The sequence below is a fragment of the Pristiophorus japonicus genome, chromosome 15 (genome assembly GCF_044704955.1).
Source record: "Pristiophorus japonicus isolate sPriJap1 chromosome 15, sPriJap1.hap1, whole genome shotgun sequence".
In the NCBI taxonomy this organism is placed as follows: Eukaryota; Metazoa; Chordata; class Chondrichthyes; family Pristiophoridae; genus Pristiophorus; species Pristiophorus japonicus.
The window spans coordinates 28,170,444-28,197,040 of record NC_091991.1 but is presented as its reverse complement, the minus strand read 5'-3'; the positions used below and the strand labels follow the sequence as shown (position 1 = coordinate 28,197,040).

Sequence of the window (26,597 nt, the reverse complement as noted above, 5' to 3'; positions counted from 1 at the left end):
ATAAGGGAGCTTTGCATTCTTCTCTGTAAACGTGGTGGAGATTATAATGGATTATTACATTGCCAGTATTGGTCTGTAAGCACAATTTCTGATCAGCGTGTATACCACCTCATCCTCCAAGGAAAGTCATGTATAATTCACTTCATTTACAGCGTGTAATTGAATCTAATGCAAGAAAATCCTCCATCTGACCTCTGGCCTTTCTTGCTCTCTGACACAAACATGGTTGCTATGGTAGACTTTGAATTTCTGAGCGTAAGTGATCATATCAAAATAAAAGACCTTTATTAAGTTAACTGGATCTTTTAAAACTATTTCGGATCAAATTAAGTTACGACAGACTTCATAAAGAGGGAGGGCGAATGGAGAAAAATGGCTTTTGTGCCAGGGCTGAGAAATAGTGGTTATAACCTGCTGCGATTTTTAAAACTCCTTTTCAGGGAGTGGGTCGTAATGATGTTGGCAATTCTGACTTTGAGCGATTGTGTAAAACGGACGATATAAGAACATATAGGAGCAGGAGTAGGCCATTTGACCCCTCGAACCTGCTCTGCCATTCAATAAGATCATGGCTGATCGGGTCATGGGCTCAGCTCCACTTCCCCGCCCGTTCCTTATAACCCTTTATTCCCTTATAACCCTTTATTCCCTTATCGCTCAAAAATCTGTCTATCTCCGCCTTAAATATATTCAATGACCCAGCCTCCACAGCTCTCTGGGACAGAGAATTCCATAGATTTACAACCCTCTGAGAGAAGAAATTTCTCCTCATCTCAGTTTTAAATGGGCGGCCCCTTATTCTAAGACTATATCCCCTAGTTTTAGTTTCCCCTATAAGTGGAAATATCCTCTCTGCATCCACCTTGTTGAGCCCCCTCAATATCTTATGTTTCAATAATTCAGCTGCACGTTATACATCTCTCCCGATCACCCAAAGCCAAAATGACCCCCCATGGTTTTCGTGTCCATCACATGGTATGTGCCGAGTACTTGAAAACAAAACATCTTTCCACTTGCTGCCTCCAGTGTCAGCATCAGTCACTTTCAGGTCAGGTGGAATGGGCTGGATTAAATGGTGAGCAAAATTCCCTCTATGCTGCCTCAAGCTATGAAGAGCACCTTTGCTGCAGCAGTACGAAACCCATACTTCCACTTGAAGGAACATATCTTCCCATTATTTTGAGCTAGAATTGAAGGCAGGTGCACGAGGTTGAAGGAGATGTATTCCGAGTCACTCTCCATCATAGTCACCATTTTCACTTCAGTGGTGAAAATTGCTATTTTTTTTTTCATGATGTTGCTCGCTGGTCCCTACCAACCGACCTTTCAGCATGGAAACTGCCCCTTCTCTCAACTCAGTATTAGAAGGAAACCTGAAATCCGATGGTAGCTCACTTTAACCTCAATCAGAATACGGAAAATGATGTAACCCCTTGAGCAGTGTAACCCTCCTCCACTACTAATGGGAAGCCTCCGATCACTTGTCGTGGCCATACCAACAAATTCATTATTAATCTCAATATTGGTACATTGTTAGTAGCTGGGAAGGAAATTCTCAAATCCTATTGAAACAACATAAGAAATAGGAGCAGGAGCAGGCCATTTGGCCCCTTGAGCCTGCGCCACCGTTCAATAAGATCATGGCTGATCTGATCATGGCCTCAACTCCACTTCCCCACCAGCTCCCCATAACCCTTGACTCCATTATAACAACATAAGAACATAAGAAATAGGAACAGGAGTAGGCCATACGGCCCCTCGAGCCTGCTCCGCCATTCAATAAGATCATGGCTGATCGGATCATTCAAAAATCTGTATATCTCCACCTTAAATATATTCAAAGATTCAACCTCCAGAACTCTTGGGGTAGAGAATTCCAAAGATTCACGACCCACTGAGAGAAGAAATTCCTCCTCATTTCTGTCTTAAATAGATGACCCCTTATTCTGAAACTATGCCCCCTAATTCTAGATTCCCCCACTAAGGGAAACATCCTCTCTGCATCTACCCTGTCAAGACTCCTCAGAATCTTATATGTTTCAGTAAGATTACCTAAACTCCAATGAGTACAGGCCCAACCTGCTCAAACGATCTTCATATGACAATCCCATATGACAAGTGAGAAATCTGTCCCTCGAAATGTGCTTCATTTTTTTTTGCCATTTAATAGAAGCGCCATGCCTTATATTTCAAACCTTTAGGGGGAGAAATTGGGATTGTTTTCACCGCTTGTTTTTCTGCTTGGGCATTGGGCCGCTCATGACTTCCGCTAAAATCTGCAGGAGTTTAGCGGCGGCGATAACCGTTATCGCCTTGGAGTTAAAGGGGAGGTGGCGAGCAGGTCAATAAAAAATGTGGCGACTTACTTGTTGCCACTTTGAACACGGGGCCCGTGCCACGATCTGGCAGCCCGGCACTCCACTTGAGTGCCGGGTTAGTGGCATGGCACCCCACTCTCCGGTGGTCCACAAAGTCACCAGCTTGGGCCCTCCCCTTTAATGAAGGGGAGAGACCCTCCTACACGGCAGCGCCACGCAGCCCAGTGCATAGCGCTGTGCTGCGACCCGCTCCCGACCCATCCGCCCCGTTAACACACCAGAGAGGAAGTGGACTGTGTTCTTTCGTGCTCCACTTCCTTTTGCAGACGGTATCCCCAATTTCGAGAGCGGGATGGGACTTCCATGCCTGGCGCGAAAAGTCCCGTGTTGCGAATGTTACTGCCCACAAACGGGGCGCAATGGAATTTCTCGGCCTTAGTTTTGCCTTTGCTGGAATGTATAATGTACAGAACCTTAAAGCATTTATGTGCCCTTTATTGCAACGGGCAGGTTCAACCACCCTGTCAAGGGCAATCATATATTATGCACTTGTGACGACCCGCCTCATATATACATATAGCAGAGAATGCTTGTCAGATTTTGATTCGAAAGTTTATTTTTAAGATTTCTGCAATTAAATTAATGTTCAAGGAGTTGAAGATTTCCTCTAGTCACTTGTGTTAATGACATCCAAAACATAGCGAGAAAGATTCCTTCAGTCACTTGTGTTAACAACACTGTAAACATAGTGAGAACGTTTCTTTCAGTCACTTGTGCTCGTGATGTTATAAACCAAGCAGGAAGATTTCCTCTGTTCACTTGAATTAGTGACAGTGGGCCTGAATTTGCAGTCGGAGGCTTCCCACGGGCGAATGTCTCTGAACTGCAAGAAAAGTAGGCACCTACCTGATGGTCCCGGAGGTTCGTAGACTCGCGCTCCGAGGCCTGCAGGCGTGCGCGTGCATAAAGGCCCACGTATCCAAGAGGCGGAGGTGGTTTTCAAGCGCCCCTGGGATCATGTGGGCCAGGCCAACCAATCACAAAGGGGATCCCCATTTTGCTTCTGGAGATTCAATTTACGTGCGGATTCGTATTCATAAGAATGAATAGGAATCCCCATAAAAAACACAATTACACACCAGCCAAAGAAACATAAAAACATAGAAAATAGGTGCAGGAGTAGGCCTTCGAGCCTGCACCGCCATTCAATAAGATCATGACTGATCATTCAACCTCAGTACCCCTTACCTGCTTTCTCGCCATACACTTTGATCCCTTTGGCTGTAAGGGCCATATTTAACTCCCTTTTGAATATATCTAATGAACTGGCCTCAACAACTTTCTGCGGTAGAGAATTCCACAAGTTAACCACTCTCTCAGTGAAGAAGTTTCTCCTCATCTCGGTCCTAAATGGCTTACCTCTTATTCTTAGACTGTGACCCCTGGTTCTGGAACTCCCCAGCAACGGGAACACTCTTCCTACCTCTGACCTGTCCAATCCCGTCAAAATTTTATATGTTTCTATGAGATCCCCTTTCATTCCTCTAAACTCCAGCGGCTACAAGCCCAGTTGATTCAGTCTCTCCTCATATGTCAGTCCTGCCATCCCGGGAATCAATCTGGTGAACCTTCGCTGCACTCCCTCAATAGCAAGAACGTCCTTCCTCAGATTGGGAGACCAAAACTGAACACAATATTCGACTGAAGGCCCTATGCCTGCTTTTACCAGGCGTAAAAGTTTCATGGGCATTCGTTGGGCAGTAGTTGGGCAAATAGACCAGCTCTCTACCAGTGAATGTCCATTTCCCAGGGATGTGGTAGATTTGTCAAGCTGAAACTTGTCAAATCACAAGTTCCGGGTTTTCACACATGCGCAGCACATGCAGAAAGTTTCCTCTTATTGCTAGTTTTGAAAATTTTTTCTGATTTTACAAGAAGTTACGAACTTAAGAAATCTTGCCAGCATGTTTATGATCTCACTGACACAATGACCAAAGAAATGGTTGCCACTCTCCCCAACTCTTTCAGCAGCTGTCCATGACACAGCTTCAGCTTCTTTGTTTCTTTGGAGGCAGTTCAGAGAAGGTTCACGAGGTTGATTCCTGAAATGAAGGGGTTGTCTTATGAAGAAAGGTTGAGCAGGTTGGGCCTATACTCATTGGAGTTTAGAAGAATGAGAGGTGATCTTAGTGAAATGTACAAGATTCTGAGGGGGCTTGACAGGGTAGATGCAGACAGGATGTTTCTCCTCGTGGGGGAATCTAGAACTAGTTTCAGAATAAGTGGTCGCCCATTTAAAACGGAAATGAGGAGGAATTTCTTCTATCCGAGGATCGCAAATCTTTGGAATTCTCTACCCCAAAGAGCTGTGGAGACTGGGACATTGAATATATTTAAGGTGGAGATAGACAGATTGTTGAATGATAAAGAAGTCAAGGGTTATGGGAAGCGGTGGGGAAGTGGAGTTGAGGCTAGGATCAGATCAGCCATGATCTTATTTAATGGTGAGCAGACTCGAGGGGCCAAATGGCCTACTCCTCCGCCTATTGCTTATGTTCTTATGTTTGTGTATTAGTCCTGTGTCTGGAAAGCTTCCCCTCATCCTGACTGACCTCATGTCTGACCCAAAGACGAATTCCGTAGATCTGAATGAGACGTCCAGCCTGTCTTGCGGTAGATTTGGAAGAAGATCCAGCTTTGCAACTAGACGCGGACTGAATTACATGGAGCTCTTCCACCGCAGATAAAGAAAAATGAGCTGATCCTAACAATAGCAAGATTTCATTCAAAATATGATCTTACAGGAGACTAGAGGCTGGAATTTAGGTTGATCGTTTTCAGAGGCGGTAATGTCAGGCGGTGGATATATTTAGCGGCGGGAAATGGTTTGCGTCGGCAGCCAAAAAATTCAGCAGCTGCGCCCTGACAGTGGAGCGGAGTACTAAGGGAAGCGTTCCACACTTCTCTTCGGGCGCGAGGCCGGCTGAACAACTGAATATCCTGCGCTAAAGAGCTGGCTTCCTCACACCCTAAGAGAGGCCTCCCTACAAATAAAACAGAACAAATAACACAAAAACATTCCCTATATATTACTCACCACAATAAAGTTTAATCGCAAAAAATAATCGCACTTACTGTCATGTATCTTACATTATTATATATAACTGTATCCTAACATGCTATACATGACTGTAATAAGATATGACCTGTAACCACCAGCATACCTTACCACCAGGGGTGCACTTGCAAGAGACAGGTATATAAGGGCAGGTCTCAGGCAAGTGCAGCATTCCAGAGCTGTGAAATAAAGGTGCAGGTCCAGAGTGACCTTGACTTCACTACATGCCTCGTGTGAATCTGAACTGAGGGAACAGGACTTTACAGTGGCGACCAGTTACGGGATTACAGAATGGCGAACAACGGATCAGATGAAAAGTACAATGCGGGAGACAATTGGGAGGACTTTATAGAAAGGCGCCAGCAAAGCTTTGTAACCAAAGACTGGTTAGGCGATGATAAGGCAGACAAGAGAAGAGCCCATCTCTTGACCAGCTGTGGCTCGAAAACATACGCTTTAATGAAGAATCTGTTGGCACCCGAGAAACCAGCAAGCAAGTCGTTTGAAGAATTGAGCACACTGGTAAGAGACCATCTGAAGCCAGCGAGCAGCCTACACATGGCCAGACACAGGTTCTACAACTACAGACGCTGTGTGGGCCAGAGCATACCCGACTTCGTGGCGGAACTTCGGAGGATGGCTAGTTTATGTGAGTTCTCCGATGAACTGAGGAGAGAAATGCTGAGAGACTTTTTCATTGAAGAAATAGGCCACGCAGGCATATTCCGAAAGCTCATAGAGATCAAGAACCTGACCTTAGAGGCAGCAGCACTGGTTGCACAGACGTTCTTGGTAGGGGAAGAAGAAACGAGGTTGATTTTCAATGAAGGTACGACAACTAACGAAATATTGGAACAAGAAGTTCACAGCACGAAACAAGCCGCTACCCCCACACACAGACAAAACCGGGAGAACAGGTTCTCGACAACAGGCAGAAGCCATCAAGGGCCACAGGAACGGCTGTTCACACCTCATCAACCCACAATGCCAGCAATCAACTACAACTGAGAAAAGCTCAAGAGAGATCAGCCAGACGTAGCTCATTCTTTGAAAGCACTTTGAACAATGGAACAGGTCTGTGCTGGAGGTGTGGGGGTGGGCACTCAGCAAGGGGATGTTGATTTCAGCAGGCTGTTTGCAGAAATTGTGAATATACAGGGCATTTGGCCCGCATGTGCAAATAAACGGCAGCTCGGCTGGTATACGAATCGGATGGGTCGGAAAGCCGACCAAAAGATGGTGGGGACAGTACCCGAGACACCGGTGTACAGCGGGTCAACACGATCAATGGCCGCTGCTCCTACAACAGGACGCCTCCTATAATGATGAGGGTCCTACTCAACGGGATATCTGTTAACATGGAGCTGGATACGGGAGCGAGTCAATTTCTAATGGGCGCTCAACAATTTGAACAACTGTGGCCGCATAAAAGAGACAGACCAAAACTCACAAGGGTCGACACCACACTAAGGACCTATACCAAAGAAATCGTACCAGTCCTCAGCAGCGCCATGCTCTCTGTCATACACAAAGGGACAGTGAACCGACTTCCCCTATGGATTGTCCCCGGAGACCCCCCAGCACTGCTGGGGAGAAGCTGGCTGGCAAAATTAAACTGGAAATGGGATGATGTCCATGCCATGTCATTAGAGGAACGGACCTCCTGCTCAACAGTTATAAAGCGATTTGAACATCTCTTTCAGCCAGGTGTGGGCACTTTCAAAGGGGCCAAAGTCAAAATCTACATCACACAGGATGCGAGACCGGTCCATCACAAGGCCAGAGCTGTACCCTATGTGATGAGGGAAAAGATTGAACACGAACTAGACAGGCTTCTGCGGGAAGGCATTATATCACCTGTGGAATTTAGCAACTGGGCAAGTCCCATCATCCCAGTCATGAAGCCTGATGGATCCGTACGAATCTGTGGGGACTACAAATCTACCATAAACAGAATCTCCCTACAGGACCAGTACCCGCTGCCCAGAGCGGAGGACTTATTTGCCACATTGGCTGGAGGTAAACTTTTCTCAAAATTAGACCTCACACCTGCGTATATGATGCAAGAATTGACCAAGGGATCCAAGCTACTCACCACCATCAACACACATCGAGGCCTTTTCATGTACAATCGATGCCCATTCGGCATCAGGTCGGCAGCTGCCATATTCCAGCGCAACATGGAGAGTCTGCTCAAGTCCATCCCAGGGACGGTTGTATTTCAAGATGACATACTTATCATGGGCAGGGACACCGACTCCCATCTCCGTAATTTGGAGGAAGTACTAAAGTGGTTGGATCGGGTAGGCCTAAGAGTTAAGAAATCCAAGTGCCTGTTTCTCGCACCCGAGGTTGAATTTTTGGGCAGAAGGATTGGCGCTGATGGAATCCGCCCAACAGAGTCCAAAACAGAAGCAATTCGCCTGGCACCCAGGCCCCGGAATGTCTCAGAACTGCGTGCCTTTCTTGGGCTACTCAATTACTTTGGGAACTTTATGCAGAACTTAAGCACGCTGCTGGAGCCTCTCCACGTGCTACTCAGGAAGGGGTGCGATTGGTTTTGGGGGGACGCCCAGGAACGCGCCTTCAATAAGGCACGCAACCTTCTGTGTTCCAACAGTGTTTTGACTTTCTTTGACCCAGGTAAAAAGCTAGTTCTCACATGCGATGCGGCAGCGTATGGGGTCAGGTGCGTTTTGCAACATGTCAATCGTGCGGGCAAATTACAACCCATAGTTTATGCCTCCAGGTCACTTTCGCGGGCGGAGCGCGGGTATAGAATGGTAGAGAAGGAGGCGCTCGCGTGCGTGTATGGTGTCAAAAAGATGCACCAATATCTTTTCGGGGCCAAGTTTGCGTTAGAAACCGACCACAAGCTCCTCACGTCTATCCTATCCGAGAGCAAGGCAATAAACGCCAACGCCTGGGCGCGAATTCAACGGTGGGCACTCATGCTGGCGTCCTACGACTATACCATAAGGCACAGACCAGGCACAGACAACTGTGCCGACGCAGTCAGCAGGCTACCCCTGGTGACCATGGAAGGGTCTGACAAACAGGACTGTGAGACAGTCATGGCAATTAATGCCTTTGAGTCCACAGGTTCGCCCATGACGGCTCGCCAAATCAGAGCCTGGACGGCCAGCGACCCCACGTTATCCTTAGTAAAAAGATGTGTCCTAACCAGTGACTGGGCAGAGGCTCGCGATGCCTGCCCCGAGGAATTAAAACCCTTTCACAGGCGCATGCATGAGCTATCACTACAAGCAGACTGCCTGATGTGGGGCAGCTGAGTAGTCATGCCTCTGCGAGGCAGAGAGGCATTTGTCTGGGAGCTCCACCGCGAGCACCCGGGGATTGTTCTCATGAAGGCCATAGCCAGATCCCACGTTTGGTGGCCTGGTATTGACGCGGACCTGGAGCCCTGCGTCCGAAGGTGCACCATTTGTGCCCAACTCAGCAATGGCCCCAGGGAGGCTCCACTGGGCCCCTGGCCCTGGCCTATCAAACCGTGGTCGCGGGTGCACGTAGACTATGTGGGCCCATTCATGGGCAAAATGTTCCTCGTAGTTGTAGATGCATTTTCAAAGTGGATCGAATGCACCATTTTAAACTCGAGCACAACCTCCACCACTGTGGAGAGCATCGCAACCATATTTGCAATGCATGTTATCCCTGACATATTGGTCAGTGACAATGGTCCGTGCTTCACCAGCGCAGAATTCCAAGACTGTATAATTGACCACGGCATAAATCACGTCAAGACAGCACCGTTCAAGCCGGCCTCCAACGGCCAGGTGGAGAGAGCAGTGCAAATCATTAAACAAGGCATGCTTAAAATCCAAGGTCCCATGCTGCAGGGTCGCCTGTCGCGACTGCTGCTGGCATACAGATCTCGTCCGCACTCATTGACTGGAATCCCCCCCGCGCAACTGTTGATGAAAAGAACTTTAAAAACAAGGCTCTCATTAATCCTCCCAGACATGCACAAAATCGTTGAGGCAAAGCGCCGTAAGCTGACTGAGTACCATGACAGAAATTCGAGGGGGAGATGGAATGAGATAGGGGACAAAGTGTTTGTACTAAACTATGGCAGGGGTCCCAAATGGCTTGTAGGGACAGTAACGGGCAAGGAAGGAAACAGGCTACTGGTAGTACAAATGGACAATGGCAAAACCTGCCGGAGGCATGTAGACCAAGTCAAAAGCAGATTTACCAACAACACTGCGGAACCAGAGGCAGACTACAATGTGGAACTCGCACCACACCTGGTGGACAGACAGAGGGAACAACCTGAGGAAAGGGCAATCCCAACAGACAGCCCAGGCGAGTCAACAACAATCGCACCAATCGAAACAGACAGCCCAGGCGAGATACCAGCAACCACACCCAAAGAAAAACAGACACCAAGGCAAACAACTGAACCGCAACTCAGACGCTTCACGCGAGAGCGTAGACCACCTGAGAGACTGAACCTATAAAGACAATAAGACCTTGGGGGAAGGTGATGCCATGTATCTTACATTATTATATATAACTGTATCCTAACATGACTGTAATAAGATATGACCTGTAACCACCAGCATACCTTACCACCAGGGGTGCACTTGCAAGAGACAGGTATATAAGGGCAGGTCTCAGGCAAGTGCAGCATTCCAGAGCTGTGAAATAAAGGTGCAGGTCCAGAGTGACCTTGACTTCACTACATGCCTCGTGTGAATCTGTTCTGAGGGGACAGGACTTTACACTTACCTCATGCAGTCATTCCTTCCCTTAGCGCCACGGGACAGCTCTGACCGCCAGCTTTCTCTGGTGGAGTCACTAGGGGGCGCTAGCGCTCCTGGCGATCCTCCTCAGTCCCGCCAGTACAGGCACACTGAAATTGCCGAGCGCGAGAATGCTAATGCTCGCAGCTCGCGAGGGAGGAAGAAAGGCTGTGTTATGTAATTCACACATGCGCAGCCTTGTCTTACATGATGTGCAGCACCAATCTCCCAAGTTAGGTGAATGATCAGTCATGATCTTATTGAATGGTGGTGCAGGCTTGAAGGGCTGATTGGCCTACCCCTGCACCTATTTCCTATGTTTATATGTTTCTATGTAAACCCTTTACCGCCCCTGTTACAACCCTCGCGAGGAGCGCTATCCAACCAAATTTCCAATCCTTGGGATCGACTTGTTGCATAAGTTTTAACGAAGACATCCATATGTCTATTGGTATCCTCTGTTATCCTTATTTACTTTATTTTAGACTCTTAGAATATGTCTAACAGAGCCATTTTAGGTCACAATGAATAAAGCAGGCTTCTTACTTCCTCCAAGCTGAGATCATGGTTTTTTTTCCTTGGAATGTTCATGTGTGTGAAGGGTGGGCGGGGCTAGACAAGAGAGAAGGCGGGGAAATGTTCTTACATCCAACCATAACGCACGATGATAAATATTTTCCCAACTTTTTATCATAATGGAACATTCCGCCGTGTTACAGAAAGAAGTGGCAACGAAATAAATTCAAAACCCATTTTTCCAACTTTATGACTTCCAATTTAAAATGAATGTCATTATTCTAAGTACTATTAAGTACAGACTCACTGCAGACTTGATTTTTCAGATTAATACTTAGAATGGGTTTTAATGATCATACATTATGTGATTTTACTAGTTTTTCTATTAATAGAAATAGTCAAAGATTATCTTACCTCAGTACGCACAATGCCATCTCGCTGCCATTTATTTAGGTATAAATCAGTTACTGTTCTCATTAATTCTGTCTGTCCTTGCTTTGACTTTACATTTTCTGACTATGTATATGATTAATTTAATCAGAAATGTGTAATAAATTATACACAGCACTTTGTCTTTACTTCTATCTTATTTATGAGCTGGATTGCTGCAGGAAATAAAACATTTTAACAAAAAAAATATTGCTTGGTTAGCAATTAGAAACTAGGGATAGATTTTTAAAATTGTACTTAAGCTCATCCTAAACTCTGCTACCTGTATCCTAACTCACACCAAGTCCTTTTCACACAGCACCCCTGTGCTTGCTGACCTACATTGGCACCAGCTCCATCAATGCCTCCATTTTAAAATTCACAATGGCCGCGCCCTTCGCTATAATCTGTAACCTCCTCCAACCCTATAACCAACGTGCCCTCTAAGCTGCGCAGCCACTGTCTGCCGGTCCTGCATAGCCCGGGACCAGCTTTTCAAATGTGAAGTTTCCCGTACATGCGCAAGACTTTGAATGGGGCGCGCAGCCTGTTAAAGGAAACCGTGCACCCATCAAAAATCTAGCAGGAGCATTGCCTGTAATCCTCCGAGAACTCCGCGTTCTTCCCAATCTGGCTGCCAGTCCATCCCCCACTTTCCTCACCTCACCATGGGCGGCGGCTGGGCCTTAAGCTCTGGAATTCCCTCCCTAAACCTCTCCGCCTCTCCACCTCTCTTTCCTCCTTTAAGATGGTCCTTAAATCCTACCTCTTTGGCCAAGCTTTTGGTCATCTGTCCTAATATCCACTTATGTGGTGCGGTATCAAATCTTGTCTGATAACGCTCCTGTGAAGCGCCTTGGGATGTTTTACTACATGAAAGGCGCTATATAAATGGAAGTTGTTGGTGTTGTTAAACTGGTATTGGTATCTCATTGTTGCTTCTAAGTATTTCACAACAGTAAACCTATGCGGCCTTCTGAAATGCTTAATTAAACCTAATAATGCCTTAATCCCTGTGTTCAATGTTGAGCAGTACCTCAAATCCTATTTTTCCTAAACCTCATTTATTAATGTATAAAGTACTATTTTCCACAGATTCAGAGCTTAACTGTAAAGGGCCTTTTTTTAATTATTCATGGTAATGTGCTGCAACGTTTCGCTTTTTGTATCAAACGTTCTGCTTAGTTCATGGGACGTTGGGTCATGAACTTGAATGCTTTGTTGGCTCAGCTTGTTTCAGTTTAACTGACTCAGTAAAGCCCAGTAAACTCAGTGCCAAAGCTAAGAAATTGTCAATTATTCTCACATCCTCAGCAACTGCAATCCCTTACTGCTAAACATAATGCATGGGTTCAAGTTTTGCCTTACTATTAATGAATGTTAATTATTGTGGGATCCATAATTAATTGTCCTCAGGCAAACACTACTTGAGAACTTGCTTCAAGTACACTCTTAATAAGAATGGATCAAGGTTACTGATGCTAAAAGAAGTGATTCCTCAGGGGATGACATTCGTTAGCGCCCCGTTTGGAGGCGGTAACATCCGGGAGGCGTGAAAGTTAGTGCCGGGCATGGAAGTTCTACTCCTCCAGAGAAATTTGTTTGAAATGAAAATCGGGAGAGATGTATATTGGGCGGCTGAATCACTGTCGGCCATTTTACACTATGGCCCAAAGTCAAAATTAGCCCAATCCTTTAAGAAGCTCCTTAAAACCTACATCTTTGACCAAGCTTTTGGTCACCTGCCCTAATTTCTCTTATGTGACTCGGTGTCAAATATTTTGTCTATAACACTCCTTGGGATGTTTTATTCCGTTAAAGGCGCCGTATAAATGCAAGTTGTTATTGCTGTCGATTAGGTGTAACTGGTGTTTAAACAATGTATTGACTGCCAAACAAACATTATGGCCCTGGATTGTCAAATGTATTCATTTTAATTAAAATTTAAATTTTTAAGAAACTTTAAAAAATAAATATTTATTTTTTAAGTTTGTTCATCTCTATTTCAGGTATATCTTTCCCAATGTGAGAGCCCCAATCTTTGTTCTGCTCTCCATTAATTTTTTAAAAGTTAGAATGAAAGGAGCTTGTCCACTTCCTGGTTCCTGGTCTGTGAGAACTCTGCAATGTGATTGGCTGCTTAGACAGCTTGGTGACGTCACAGATGCTCGCGTCAGGGATTCCCCATTAACTTCCACTGGTGTCAACTGCATGTTGAAAAGCCAAACTTCTCGCCACAGAGATCATAAGATTTTTGTGGGAAGCTTACTTAGGGGCCAGGCGAGGGACACCTTTGCTTCGCCGCTGACCCCAAATTACGGGCCAATGTTTTTTTAGCTGATGATAATGTTTGATCAGGATGATCTTGGCAGTGTTGGGACCTTTTCCTGTTTAGGCCATTTATATTGACCATTGAACTTCTGGCCAGATTTGGCTATGGCTTGTTAATGATCCATTGCTACCTGGAAGCCAGTGACCGGTATTTAAGAACTCCTGGCTTGGTTTGTGAATAGGAGGTAATCCTGCATGGTGATCAGGTTATCCAAACCAGTCAATGAAGATTATTGCGCTATGGTCAAGTTAAACTCGGATCTGTCTCTAATTAAAATCTTAATTGCTCAGATTTGGATGGGAAAATTACAATATGCCCTGTTATTCATTAATCCGGAGAACTAATTAGGCTTGTCATATGCAAGGCTTATATTTCCATGTAATCATATTCAAACTCTTATTTTGTGTTTGTGCAGAAATGATTTTGCAGCTAGGACAAGCACACTTCCACCCGGGAAAAAAATGAGCTTCCAAAGCACCTGACCTAACTGACATGGTCTGGCACCTCTCCACTCCCTGGGGCATAATTCAGTGGCTCAGCACATTTAAGTGTCGACGCACAATAGTATGGCAGTGATCTCAGGGGTCATTTTAACTTTCGGCGTTAGCATATGCAAAGGGCCAAACGTCTGCATCAGGCATGGGTAAAGGACACCTCATGTTTGTCCTTACCCAATATGGCGGGTGGCACAGTTCTGGACAGAAATGTGCGCGCACTTCCTACCCGCCATATTGGGATTTTAGTAGGCTGGTTAGCGCCCAAAAAACGGGCGCTACATGACCGAAATTCTTGGCTGCCATATTTATTCCATGCCTACCTTCAGCTAGTGAGATGCGTAGATGTATTCAGAGTGTTGACTCTATCATAAAAAATGTACAATTTATTGTGCCAATATACTTGTCGAAATGCTGTTTCTATATATATAACATTAATCAAATATTTAATGTTGTAGGGCTTGGGATAGTTTAAATAAATAATTTGACATGAGAGGTATTTATGAAAGATTGTAAAGCAGTACAGCAAGAGATGTTTTATGCCTCTGAGAGAAGTGCACTGGAGGAATTGACCGCTCCGTCATTTTCTTCCAGCTCTCTTTCTATTATAGGCAATAGTTTTTGACTTTAAAGATGTGAAATCAGATACTCTCTTCTGGGTTATATCTGTGAAGCAGTCATCAATATGGGGCTGATTTGATGCAGCTGGTAGGATAGCAAAATGGAAGCTGAGATTCTTGTCTTTCTTTTGCAAAATACGCTTTGCAACGCAGAAATTGTTGAGCTATTCAGAGTAGGAATGAGATATTCTGGCTTCTGGCAAAGATGTAATGATTTCTGCTCAGAACAAGTGAAAACTTCAGGTCTTCAGAGAGGCACGCCAGGCTCACGAGCACTATTTGACTCTCCTTGAAGGGTGGTGAGCTTAAGAATCACGGGGCCTCCTCCAAACAACATGCAATTTTAAAGAAGAGTTCCTGCTTAACAAGTCCCCCCAAAAAATGTTTAAAATAGCAAATCAATGGAGCAATTTAATAATAAAGTCCGTCGGGCAAATGTGGTGAAGGTGCCCATTTAGAAGCAAAAGCACTGCGGCACTACTATGAAGAAACCATACTTTAAATCTTTAAGAGTCGAAATTGCTCCTTTTTGTGACATCCATTAATATCTACGGGGCGCAAATCAGATTTCGGGGGATGGGGGCATTACTAGCTCGCGCAGAATTGCGCGGGAGTTAGCGGAAGTGCTACGGTAGCGCTGCACACTGCTGGTAGCGCTCTGGTCCGCCGCGCAAGCGCCAATGATGTCATCGTCGTACGCGCCAACCCCTTAGCGCCACACGCGACTCCTTTCTGCCCCGCGGCAGAAATTGCCCCGTGAGGCTGTGACGAGCGGTGTCAGCACCAGCCTGGCAGATCATGAATCGGTCCAACGTCTGCTCAACGGGGCGCACGTTAAAGAGGAGGTCGGAAGCGCCCTGCGCCGCCATCTTACCTGCTTGGCCGACTTGCCGGTCGGCCTGACTTCTTGCTCTGTTGGGTAGTCCAGGGCCGCTGTCGTGCAGCCCGATGCTCCATTTTGGGTGCCAGGCTGCGGCCTCAGCACCATGCCCCAGTGGAGGCCTTCAGAGGCCTGGCAGAGGGCACAGCGGGCCCTCCCCAAAGGGGAAGGGCATTGAAACGCGTCAGCACTACATGGAGCGCTGCCGATCGCGCCCCAGTATCCCCCTGGAACCCGCCCCACGAGGAAGTGGAGGATGCAAGATAGCTCTCCACTTCCTCTGAGGGGCGGTGACCGCAATTTCACGGCTGGGGGGTTACTGACGCGCCGGGTGCAGGAAGTCCTGCCCGAGTCGGTTATCGCCCCCAATTGGGGTGCTGGGGAACTTCTCCTCTTTAGTTTTGGCAAAGATTAATGCTTGCTTCTAAAAGCAGAAGGATCTGTTAACTAGATCTTGGCAGGAAGATATTTAAGATTGTGGGCTTATCTGAGTTAAAATAGTTATCTGAATTATTTACAATAAAGTTATTCTGAGAAATGTTCGACTTCAATAACTTAGAATGACAAAGAATTTACAGAAACGGGCCGTTCGGCCCAACACGCCTGTGCTCCGCATGAACTCCCGCCACCTGTAAGGGGGTGGGGTGGGGTGTGTTTGTGTGGTCAGGTTACCTTCTGACCAACATGAGTGGTTTCGAATCGCTCCCCCTCCCTTGGGTTCTGTGCTCTGGATTTATTTGGGGGGTGACAAAAGTGCAGAGGATGCTGGTTTGAGGCAAAGAACTTTGGTTTTATTACAGTCAAGGTAATACAGGCTTATTACTCTAGTAAGAAAATACACGGCCAAACTTGCAATCACTCTAATAAAGGACAGTACAAGGAAAGGTACAAGGTCAAACTTAAAATCACTCTAATAAAGAACAATACAAGGAAAGGTACAATGTCAAACTTAAAATCACTTAATAAAATACCATGCACTACACTTGCAGTAAAATTATACCTACCACCTCCCAATACCTAATTCTAGCTAGGTTAGACACCAAGGCAGGCAGGGACTTATGCTTACCAATCCTTTTGATAGTTAATGGTAGATGGTGATGTTCTTCCTTCCTTCAGGACTTCAAGACTTCGAGGCTGGAGAGTCTCTGCCCTCTCTCTCCTCTCTCTCTCTCTCTCTCTCTCTCTTCTCTCTCCTCTCTCTCCTCCCTCTCTCTCTCTCTTCAACTAACCTCTGTTGAAAACAGTGGCCAGTTATACAATTTCAGTGTTCTAATCTTGCCGCCCAATCTGTTCACAATCCTTTGTATAATTTTGGCAGGCTTGGTTCTTCTTTGTAATATTTTGTCGGGCTCGTTAAAGTTGATATGTCTTGGGTGGGTTGATGTTCGAAAACTGTTTCCTGATGGAAAATATTAGTTTGGTAATTGCAATGTCCTTTTGTGCTTAGTCTTTCGCATACAGGCTGGATTGGGCCTCTTTGTGATGTATATGCTGAGATGGTTTGTCCAGACCCATGTTGATGGGGAGTTTTCTCTGGGTGATACTGTGATGGTAATGTCTCTTGTGGAGGAAGATTTCCAAATACTCATTCTTCCAGACAGGTTACCTCAGTCCTCACACCCAGACAGTTCCAATAATCAAGTAGGCTTCTTTGTTCCCTAGGTCCGCCCACAGGCTTGAATTTGTCTTATAAAAGTTCATAATTCTATTAAAGTTCGTAGTTTCTTCCATAAGCACTTTAGAGTTCCAAACTTTTCGGTAGCTAGTCCCAAATTAAATTTCCTTTCGAATAAGCCCAAACACAGGGGTGGTTCTGGTGAATTCTGCTCTCTGCAGTCCCCCTTGTTGACACTCTACACTCCCAATCAAGGTAAGCAAAATTCCTGCTCCCGAGAGTCAACTTTCCCTGCATTTATACTAGCTAAACATTACCCTGCATCCCCCGTTGAAATGCAATGCAATATACAGGCGAATACAGTCATTACAATTTGGTTATAGCATAGAGGGAGTATCATGTCCCTCTTTTACTCGGTTTTCATAGTAAAATGACGGTATACAGTCATACACAACTTTAAGTAGAGTAAAATAAAAACACATAGTAACACATTCTCAAATAGCATAAAGGCCCATAGTCAAACACGTTTTAAGTTCAGTAAAATAAAGGTACATAGTCAAAACATTTAAGTAACACTCTTATAGCACTCGCGATGTTGCGGTTTACAGCAGGTAAAATCAAACACAAATTAAACATGGTAGTATGGTGTCACCCCTCCCTGCGCGATTCCCAAGTTCGGCCAAGGAGCGTATAGCACTCTTTGATGCCTGGCCTGACGGCCTCTGCGTTTCACTCGGCAAGTGAGACACCATAAGTAAAGTATAATCGCGAGTTGACAGATAACTAAAATGTGGGAAACGATTCGGATCCAGACTGGGACCTCCATATTTCTGAAAAGGTCCCACCAAGGCAGAATGGTGATCTCAAGAATCTTTTTCCCTATCTCAATGGTTTTCTATTCTAGAGTATAGAAGTGTTTTTGTGAGATAATTACAGCTTTTAGCAGAGCGGTAAGATGTTCGGGTAGAGGGGGAATTGCATAGTCAAAATGTACAACATAATCCTGCAGGTTTGTAATGTTTTCCTTCACAGTGAGGTGGACAGTGGAAGGTTCAGGAATGGGAACAATCCGTTTGTGGGCCACGTGAACTGATGCCTCAGGTTTGAAGCAAAAACTGCTGTCACTCACTGGACACCAGAAGTGTTCATGTTGGTAGTGGGACACACTGGTGGTGACACACTATGTCCCACCCCCTATGTATGTTACCTGTGGAGGGACATGGTCTTGTGTCATTACTTCCATGGTACAGTTAATAGGCTGTGCACCAGCAGCTTTAAACCCACACTGTGACTTTGAACAGGCACTCAGGTACTGGGGACACAGTATTACATGTGCACCCCGGCTCCGGCACCCGGAGAGGTCAGTACCCGTTACAGCGTGCTCCCACTTTATGACATAGAGTGGGACCGCTGTGAAATGAATGTGTGCACCTCCCTGAATAACTTCAATGTTCTCCACCCGGTATACCGGTGTGGATCGGGCTGTCCCACCCATGACCAGCATCCTTAATCCTCTCCCCATAATAGTGTGGTTAGCTTTCCCACAGTCTACTGGGACAGGGTCGGCTTCAGAGGCTAGGTGGAGTTGGCACGGGCTTAGTGAATTGCTGTACGGGTGGAGGGCTGCGAGGTGCTTGTTCCTGATCCAAGAGGGGATTACACCTTGTTTTAAATCCTCCAGGTTGTTGCGGCCCTCGCCCAACAACCATGCCCCATACAGTACGCACACCTCATTCTGTGCAGCCTGGTCCGAAGCGTTTCTATCCTCCCGTATAAGTGCATTCATTGTCTGTGCATGCTTTTCCAGCTCAGCCACTATTTCTTTTAAATGGACAGTCATAATGTAACGTCCTTACTCAATGGCACAAAACCCACATGAGGCACATTCTATGGACAAGGCGCTCTCTGACCTGAACCTTTATTCACAGGACCAAGAAGTGATGACCCTGCGTGGGACCTCCCTTTATATACCTGGATGACCAGGTAAGGAGTGTCTCCCACAAGTTCACCCCCTGTGGTCAAGGTGTGCATTGCTTAAGTATATACAGTATTGCAGTGGTGTTACATAGAGGTTACATACATGACATCACCTACCCCCCCAAAGTCTTATTGGGATCATAGGTTAAGTCTTCCAGGTGGTCTACGCTCCCTCGTGGAGCGCCACAGTTGGGGCTCTGGTTGTTGAGCCTTGGCGTGAGTGTCTGTCACCTGTGGTTATTCCGGCCTGTCTGGGCTGACCGCCGGGACTGTGCATGCTGCTGAATGTTCTTGTTGCTCATTCTCTGGCGGTGGTGTGAGCACCATCTCATGATCTTCCTCGGGTTCGTCAGTGTCCATGCTGAACCTTTTTTTTACTTGGTCCAGATGCTTGCGGCATTTCTGCCCATTGTTAAGTTTAACCACGATGACCCTAATCCCCTCTTTGTCTATTACAGTACCCTCAAGCCATTTGGACCCCACGGCGTGATTGAGGACAAATATGGGGTCATCTATTTCTATACATCTCCCCCTTGAATTTCGTTCATGCTACTCGTTTTGGGACTGGCCCTTGCCCTCAACTATGTCAGTCAGGACTGGGTGAATGAGGGACAACCGAGTTTTGAGTGTTCATTTCATAAGTAGCTCAGTGGGCGGGACCCCCGTGAGTGAGTGCGGTTGAGACCTATAGACCAGCAGGAGGCGCGATAAGCAGCATTGAAGGGAGGGTCCTTGAAACCTGAGCATGCCTTGTTTAATGATTTGGACCGCACATTCCGCCTGGCCATTGGAGGCCGGCTTGAACAGTGCTGTCCTGGCATGGTTGTTGCCATTGCCCAACATGAACTCCCGGAATTTGTAGCTCGTGAAACATGGGCCATTATCACTAACGAGGATGTCCAGCAAGCCGTGGTTTGCAAAGACCTCACGTAGACTCTCCACAGTGGTGGATGTTGTGCACGAATTCAAAATGATGCACTCGATCCATTTCGAGTACGCATCAACCACAATGAGAAATATTTTTCCCATGTCCGGGCCCATGTAGTCTACATGAATGCGTGACCATGGCCTGGTGGGCCAGGGCCACGGGCTGAGTGGGGCCTCCATGGGGGCATTGCCCAGCTGGGCACACGTCGTGCACCTGCGAACACAGTGTTGCAGGTCTGAATCAATTCCCAGCCACCAAACATGTGACCAGGCAATGGCCTTCATCAGCACGATGCCTGGATGCTCGCTGTGGAGTTCCCTGATGAATGCCTCCCTGCCCCTCTGAGGCATGACTGTGTAGGCAGTCAGCTTGGATGGAGAGCTCATCCATCCGCCTGTGTAACGGTCTGACCTCCTCAGGGCATGCTCCGTGTGCGGGCGCACAATCCCCAGTCGGGACACATTTTTTAATCAGAGATAGGAGGGGATCTCTGTTTGTCCAGATTTTGATCTGGCGGGCTGTGATGGGGGAGCCTGCGCTGTCAAAGGCATCGACAGCCATGACCATCTCAGCGCTTTGTTCCGCTGCCCCCTCAGTGGTGGGCAGTGGAAGCCTGCTGAGCGCGTCAGCGCAATTTTCAGTGCCGGGCCGGTGCCGGATGGAGTAGTCATAAGCACCCAGCGTGAGAGCCCATCGCTGTATGCGAGCTGATGTGTTGGCATTGACAGCCTTGCTGTCTGACAACAGGGATGACAATGGCTTGTGGTCCGTTTCTAATTCGAACCTCCTGCCAAAAAGGTACTGATGCATTTTTTTTACACCATAGACACATGCGAGTGCCTCCTTCTCAAACATCCCATATCCCCGTTCTGCTTGAGAGAGCGACCTGGACCTGAAATACAATTGGTCCAGGAATGGATTTGAGCAGGCTTTCCAAGTTTCTTTGAAAAATCTTGGCCACTGATCGAATGCCAAACGGGCACCTGTTGTAAACGAACAGTCCCTTGTGCGTAGTTATGGTGGTCACTAGTTTAGATTCATCAGCCAGTTCTTGGGTCATGTAGGCTGAAGTGAGATCCAACTTGGTAAACAGCTTGCCGCCTGCCTGCGTGGCGAAAAGATCCTCCGCTCTCGGAAGCGGGTATTGATCTTGTAGGGACACCTGATTGATAGTGGCCCTGTAGTCACCACAGATCCTGACAGAATCATTCACTTTTAGGATGGGAACGATGGGGTTCGCCCAGTCGCTGAATTCAACGGGCGAGATGATGCCCTCTCTCAGCAAACGGTCCAATTCGCTCTCAATTTTCTCCCACATCACATACGGCACCGCTCTGGCTTTGTGGTGCACTGGTCTGGCGTCCGGGGTGATATGTATCATTACTTTGGTACCTTTCAACATCCAGACGCCAGATTGAATAGTGACTCAAATTGTTGTAGGACTTGTGAGCACGAACTTCGCTCCACCGATGACATTGTGTGCACATCCCCCCATTTCCAGTTCATCTCAGCTAACCAGCTCCTCCCCAACAGTGCGGGACCATTGCCCGGGACAATCCAGAGCAGCAGCCGGTTCACTGATCCATTGTGTGTGACTGCCAACATTGCATTGCCTAGTACTGGAATGATTTCTTTGGTATACGTCCGTAGTTGTGTCTCAATGCATTCTAATTTGGGTCTACTGGCTTTGAATGGCCATAGCTTTTCGAATTGTTGAACGCTCATGAGTGACTGGCTGGCCCCCGTGTTCAGCTCCATGCGTACAGGGATGCCGTTTAATAAAACTTTCATCATCATTGGTAGCGTTTTGGTATCTGAGCTGTGAATGTTTGCCACATGAACCCGCTGAACTTCAGCGTCCATTGTTTTGCCCCAAGAGTCATCCTGCCTCGCAGACTCCTCTTCTGGTCCATCCGTCTCGTAAATTAGCCTGGTTACAGGCTTCCTGCACATTCGAGCTAAATGGCCACTGCGGTTGCAATTTCTGCAGACAAATTTTTGAAACCTGCAAGTCCTGGCAGAGTGTTTGCCCCCACACCTCCAGCATGAGCTGAGATTCCCATTGTTGTGAACAAAGGAGCTATGACCCGACATTCCTCACTGATTGTCCCTTTGACTGCCCTTGAGCACCCTGTTAGTGGGTGTCAATGGCCCCATCCCAGACCGCATTGTCCACTGTGATGGTGTAAATGTCCGTTCAGCCTGCCATTGTCTCTGTTGAAAACCTACTCTGGGGTCTATTGCTGCCTGGGGTGTGTCGAACTGCCCTTGCCTGCCTGCGGGGCTCTGAGTGGCATTTATGATATTGACTCCCTGATCCCCCGCCGTGTTGGAGGCAGAATTGCGCGCGTATATTATTTTGGTTTCCTCCTCCCCCGGCATGAAAGTCTGAGCCATCAAAGCCGCCGCTTCCAAAGTCAGGTCCTTGGTCTCAATTAACTTTCGGAAAATCCCCGCATGACCGATGCCCTCAATAAAGAAGTCCCTTAACATCTCCCCTCTGCAGGCGTCTGTGAACTTACAGAGGCTGGCCAAGAGGATGTCCGCTACGAAGTCCGGCATGCTCTGTCCTTCACGACGTTGGTGGGTATAGAATCTGTGTTGGGCAATGTGTATGCTGCTCGCCGGTTTGAGGTGCTTATCGATTAGTTTGCTGAGCTCTTCAAAGGTTTTGTCCGCCGGCTTTTCGGGTGCTAGTAAGTCCTTCATGAGTGCGTAAGTCTTAGGTCCGCAGCTGGTCAGCAGAGTGGCCCTTCGCTTGTCGGCCACTGCATCTCCCAGCCATTCTTTCATGACAAAGCTTTGCTGGAGCCTCTCAATGAAATCGTCCCGGTCCTCACCAACACAGTACCGTTCCTCTGTGCTACCGGTGGCCATTCTCGTTGGTCGTTGATTCCCGTTTCTCGTCGCCAATGTAATGTCCTTACTCAATGGCACAAAACCCACATGAGGCACATTCTGTGGACAAGGTCACTCTATGACCTGAACCTTTATTCACAGGACCAAGAAGTGCAGACCCTGCGTGGGACCTCCCTTTACATACCTGGATGACCAGGTGAGGAGTGTCTCCCACAAGTTCACCCACTGTGGACAAGGTGTGCATTGCTTAAGTATATAGAGTATTGCAGTGGTGTTACATAGAGGTTACATACATGACACATAGCCTGGTCCTCATGTCGTTCTGATCCTACTATGGTATTCTCCTGTTTCAGGATTTTTCTCAATTGACTCTTTAAACTGTTTATCTGTGTTTGCAGCTCGATGTCATCTAGGATATTTATTACAGAAGATGCTGTATTGTAGGTAGTGAAAACGTCATTTACGATTCCCCTTCTAGGTCTCCCTGAGCGCATAGTGGCCCTAGCATATAGGGTGTATAGGTCTGCTTTGTCTACTTTTCCAAAGTCTAACTCATAAAATTTCTTGAACATGTCTCTAAGTAGGGCCTGGTTATAGCAGCTCTGTTTCCTTCGGACACCATGCAGGTAGGTGTACCTCGGTAAGGTTTAAAATTACCAAAGCTACCGCATAATGTACCCCCTGGTATAACACCTTTTCGGTCGGTACCAATACTAATCCGTTCCCAGGTCCCTTGGTGGTGGTAGGACACCTTTCTTGCTGTGCGTATTGGCGGGGTTGTGGGCAGGGGTTTCTTAATGTGTGCTCTTAATTCGGTGGCGTTAATTGGGAGTGGGGTGTGTGGGACTGCGCACTCGTGTAGGCTAGAGTCCCACCCCATCCTTTCCCCTTCATCTTGCCATTGCCTGGAGAAGGCGATCGATATGCCTGCGGGATAAATACTCTCTGCTCCCCACATGCAAACATAAATTCCTTGTTCAGATTCCCACCATTTGTCCCAACACACTTTTACTCCTCCCCGTGTCCCTGTGATGGTGCAGTACGTATCATTACCGAGTCTTTCCCAGTCCGATTCCTGGTCCCATGCGTCCTTGCTGAGTTTTCTGAGCCACCACCATCTTCCCAGGGGAATGTTCCCTTTGCAAGTCAAACACACACGCTTTCCCTCGGTGACACTGACTCGGGCAGCGATGACCCGCATCCGGAGGCATGGAAGTGAGGCCTCCCCGTAGGTAAAACCTTCCTGCCTGGAGTAGCGGGTAGAGTTAGATCCCAGCCACCCTGGCCATCTTCCCTCGTGGGCGTAAACGGCGAGTTCTTCCACGGCTTGGGGGTTACGATCGGTGCTCTTCCTCCTGAACACCCATAGATGAGGGATTCTTCCACATAAGGATTCATCCTTATCAAGGCGAGCAGGAACAGGATCCTTCTCATGCTGTCCTCTTTCCTGTGGGGTCACATAAAACAGATTGTCGAGCCCTGAGAAAGTTCTCTTGCTTGACAAAGGTGACCGAGTTCTAAATTGGGCTCATAGTCTTTAATTGACTGGCTGTCTTATTCAGTTCCTTGTGGACTGATTGCTTTTAACTTTATCTCACAGTCGTTCTGCTCGTTATCTCACTGGTGCTTCCTTTATAGCCATACCGCTAGATTCTTCTTACTCCCGGGTGTTACCCAGCCTGTGCCTCTTTTAACAGCTGCACAGGTAGATTCTCTTCCTTACCCAGTTAACTAATACATATATACTTATCATTACACAGATAAATCTTACACTATTCTAAACTTATTCTTGAAACATACTTAAATTCATATTGCTAAACATTCTTAAATTCACATCGCTATATATGTACATCTGCCACCCGTCTCCAGGTGGCCAGGTTAATTCCCGCCTTCTCTCTTTCTTCTTCTCCCGCTGGGTGTCCAGCGAGGTAGCTGATAGGGTTAGGCGGTGCAGACCGACCTAAGTACCCTGACCGGACGTGGGTTTGAGTCCCACACTATCGGGGGAACGTCCCCTCCGGTGCTGCAGCACACCGCTCCTTTGGGGGTGGCTGCCTGGTTTCTTTCTTCCCCTGGGGGTTCTGCCTGGTTGAGGGCTATGGGCTGGGGACTCCCACTTGGTGGCTGTTCCACCGCTATCTCTTCTGGGGGTCCCTTGTTGCCCGAAGCTACCGGCTGGGTGTCCCTGCTCGCGGGCTGGTCTCTGACCTTAGGTGCCCTTTTGTGGCTGGTCCCTCTCCCGGGGCTGAACCATTTAAATTGGAGCGCTGGTGACCACGGTGTCTTTGGCCGTGGTGTGCGGGGAGTCCTTCTTAAGGCTCTGGCTGCTGGAGGTGTGTCCGAGTCCCGAATGATTGGAGGGACAGCTCCTCCAGTAACACAGTTCATCGCCCCTTTAGGTAGTCTGTGGGTCTGCCACGTCCCCTGTGGGATCTCCACAGTCGGGGGCTGTTGGCTGGGGGTCCCTGTCTTTAGTGCGGTTTACAGGTTTTGGCTGTCCCTTACGTTTTGCTGCTGCCCCGGGTTGAAAAGTTTGCACTGATTTATGTGGAGCCACTTTGTTCGGTGGGGCAATTTTATGGCATAGACCATGGGGCTTGCCTTGTTGACAATGTGGTACGGTACCATGTACAGTGCCTCAACGACCCCTACTCTGGCGTAGTTTCTCACCATAACCTGGTCCCCTATCTCCCACTGCTTGCGGGGCTCTAGCAGCAGTCGGTTGCTCCGATGCTGTTTTCCCATGTTGTTAGCAGCCTGCCAGTGAATCTGTTTAAGGTGTTCAAACAGCTTCCTGACAAAGCTGTCCCGGTTCGCTTCCCTAAGCTGATCTTCCGTGAGTATCGGGGCTAACACATGGGTGGGGGTTCGCATGGCTCTGCCGGTCATGAGCTGGTATGGGGAGTACCCCGTGCTCTTTGACTGGCTGGCCCAGATCCCCATGAGGACCAGTAGTAGGACCTCTACCCACCCTTTGGGTGAGTCCCCTGTCTCTTTGCGCAGCCCTTCCTTGATGGTATGGTTTAAACGCTCCACAGGCCCGGATGACTGTGGATTGTGGGCGACATGCCATTTTCCTCAGATGCCAAGTATCCTAAGGGTCTCCTGCATCACCTGCCCGGTGAAGTGACTCCCCTGGTCGGACTCCATATATTGTGGTAGTCCCCATCGTGAGAACACTTCTCTGACTAGGATCCTAGCTGTTCCCAGGGCAGTGGCTGTTCGGCATGGGAAGACGTCCACCCATTTAGTGAATACATCCACCAATACTCGGCAGTACTTGTAGCCTCCCTGGGCAGTGGGTATGTGCCCGATGTAATCAATGTGGATTGACTGCCGTGGTCCCTCTACCCTCCTGATATGTCCCATAGACACATTTCTTTTCTGGGGGTCGGGGTTGTTGGCCGTGCACACCAGACAGCTAGCGCAGGACTCGCGGACGTCTTCGCTGAGTCCTGGCCAGCACCCTGCCTGTTCCACTCGTTGCCAAGTGGTCTCAGGTCTGGGGTTCCCTGCTCCTGGACCCTCATAGGCCAGCTGGAGGAACTCTCTCCGGTGTTGTTGTGGTACTACCCATTGCTCCCCCCTGAACAGCATGCCTTCTTTAATGGCAATTGCTGCGGCGCTGTACGGGTTGTCTATCCTTTCCCCTTTTGCTAGCGTGTTTAGGACAGTTTTTAGGACGGGGTCTTGGGTCTGGACCATTTGTAGGTCCGGGGGCAAAGCTATCCCTGCCTTCCCTGCC

The 26,597-nt window shown here is 47.6% G+C and overlaps 1 long non-coding RNA gene across 3 annotated transcripts in view; it reads left to right on the top strand.

The window, feature by feature from the left end:
* The window catches only part of LOC139280662 (uncharacterized), a 46,418-nt gene that overhangs the window by 8,931 nt on the left and 10,890 nt on the right, over window positions 1-26,597 (top strand). For 2 of the 3 annotated variants that reach the window (XR_011596732.1, XR_011596734.1), the window contains exon 3: window positions 19,017-19,071. The exons of the other annotated variant lie outside the window; for it this stretch is intronic. This is a non-coding gene — a long non-coding RNA (uncharacterized lncRNA). The remainder of the gene's footprint in view (window positions 1-19,016; window positions 19,072-26,597) is intronic. 3 annotated transcript variants of the gene reach the window in all.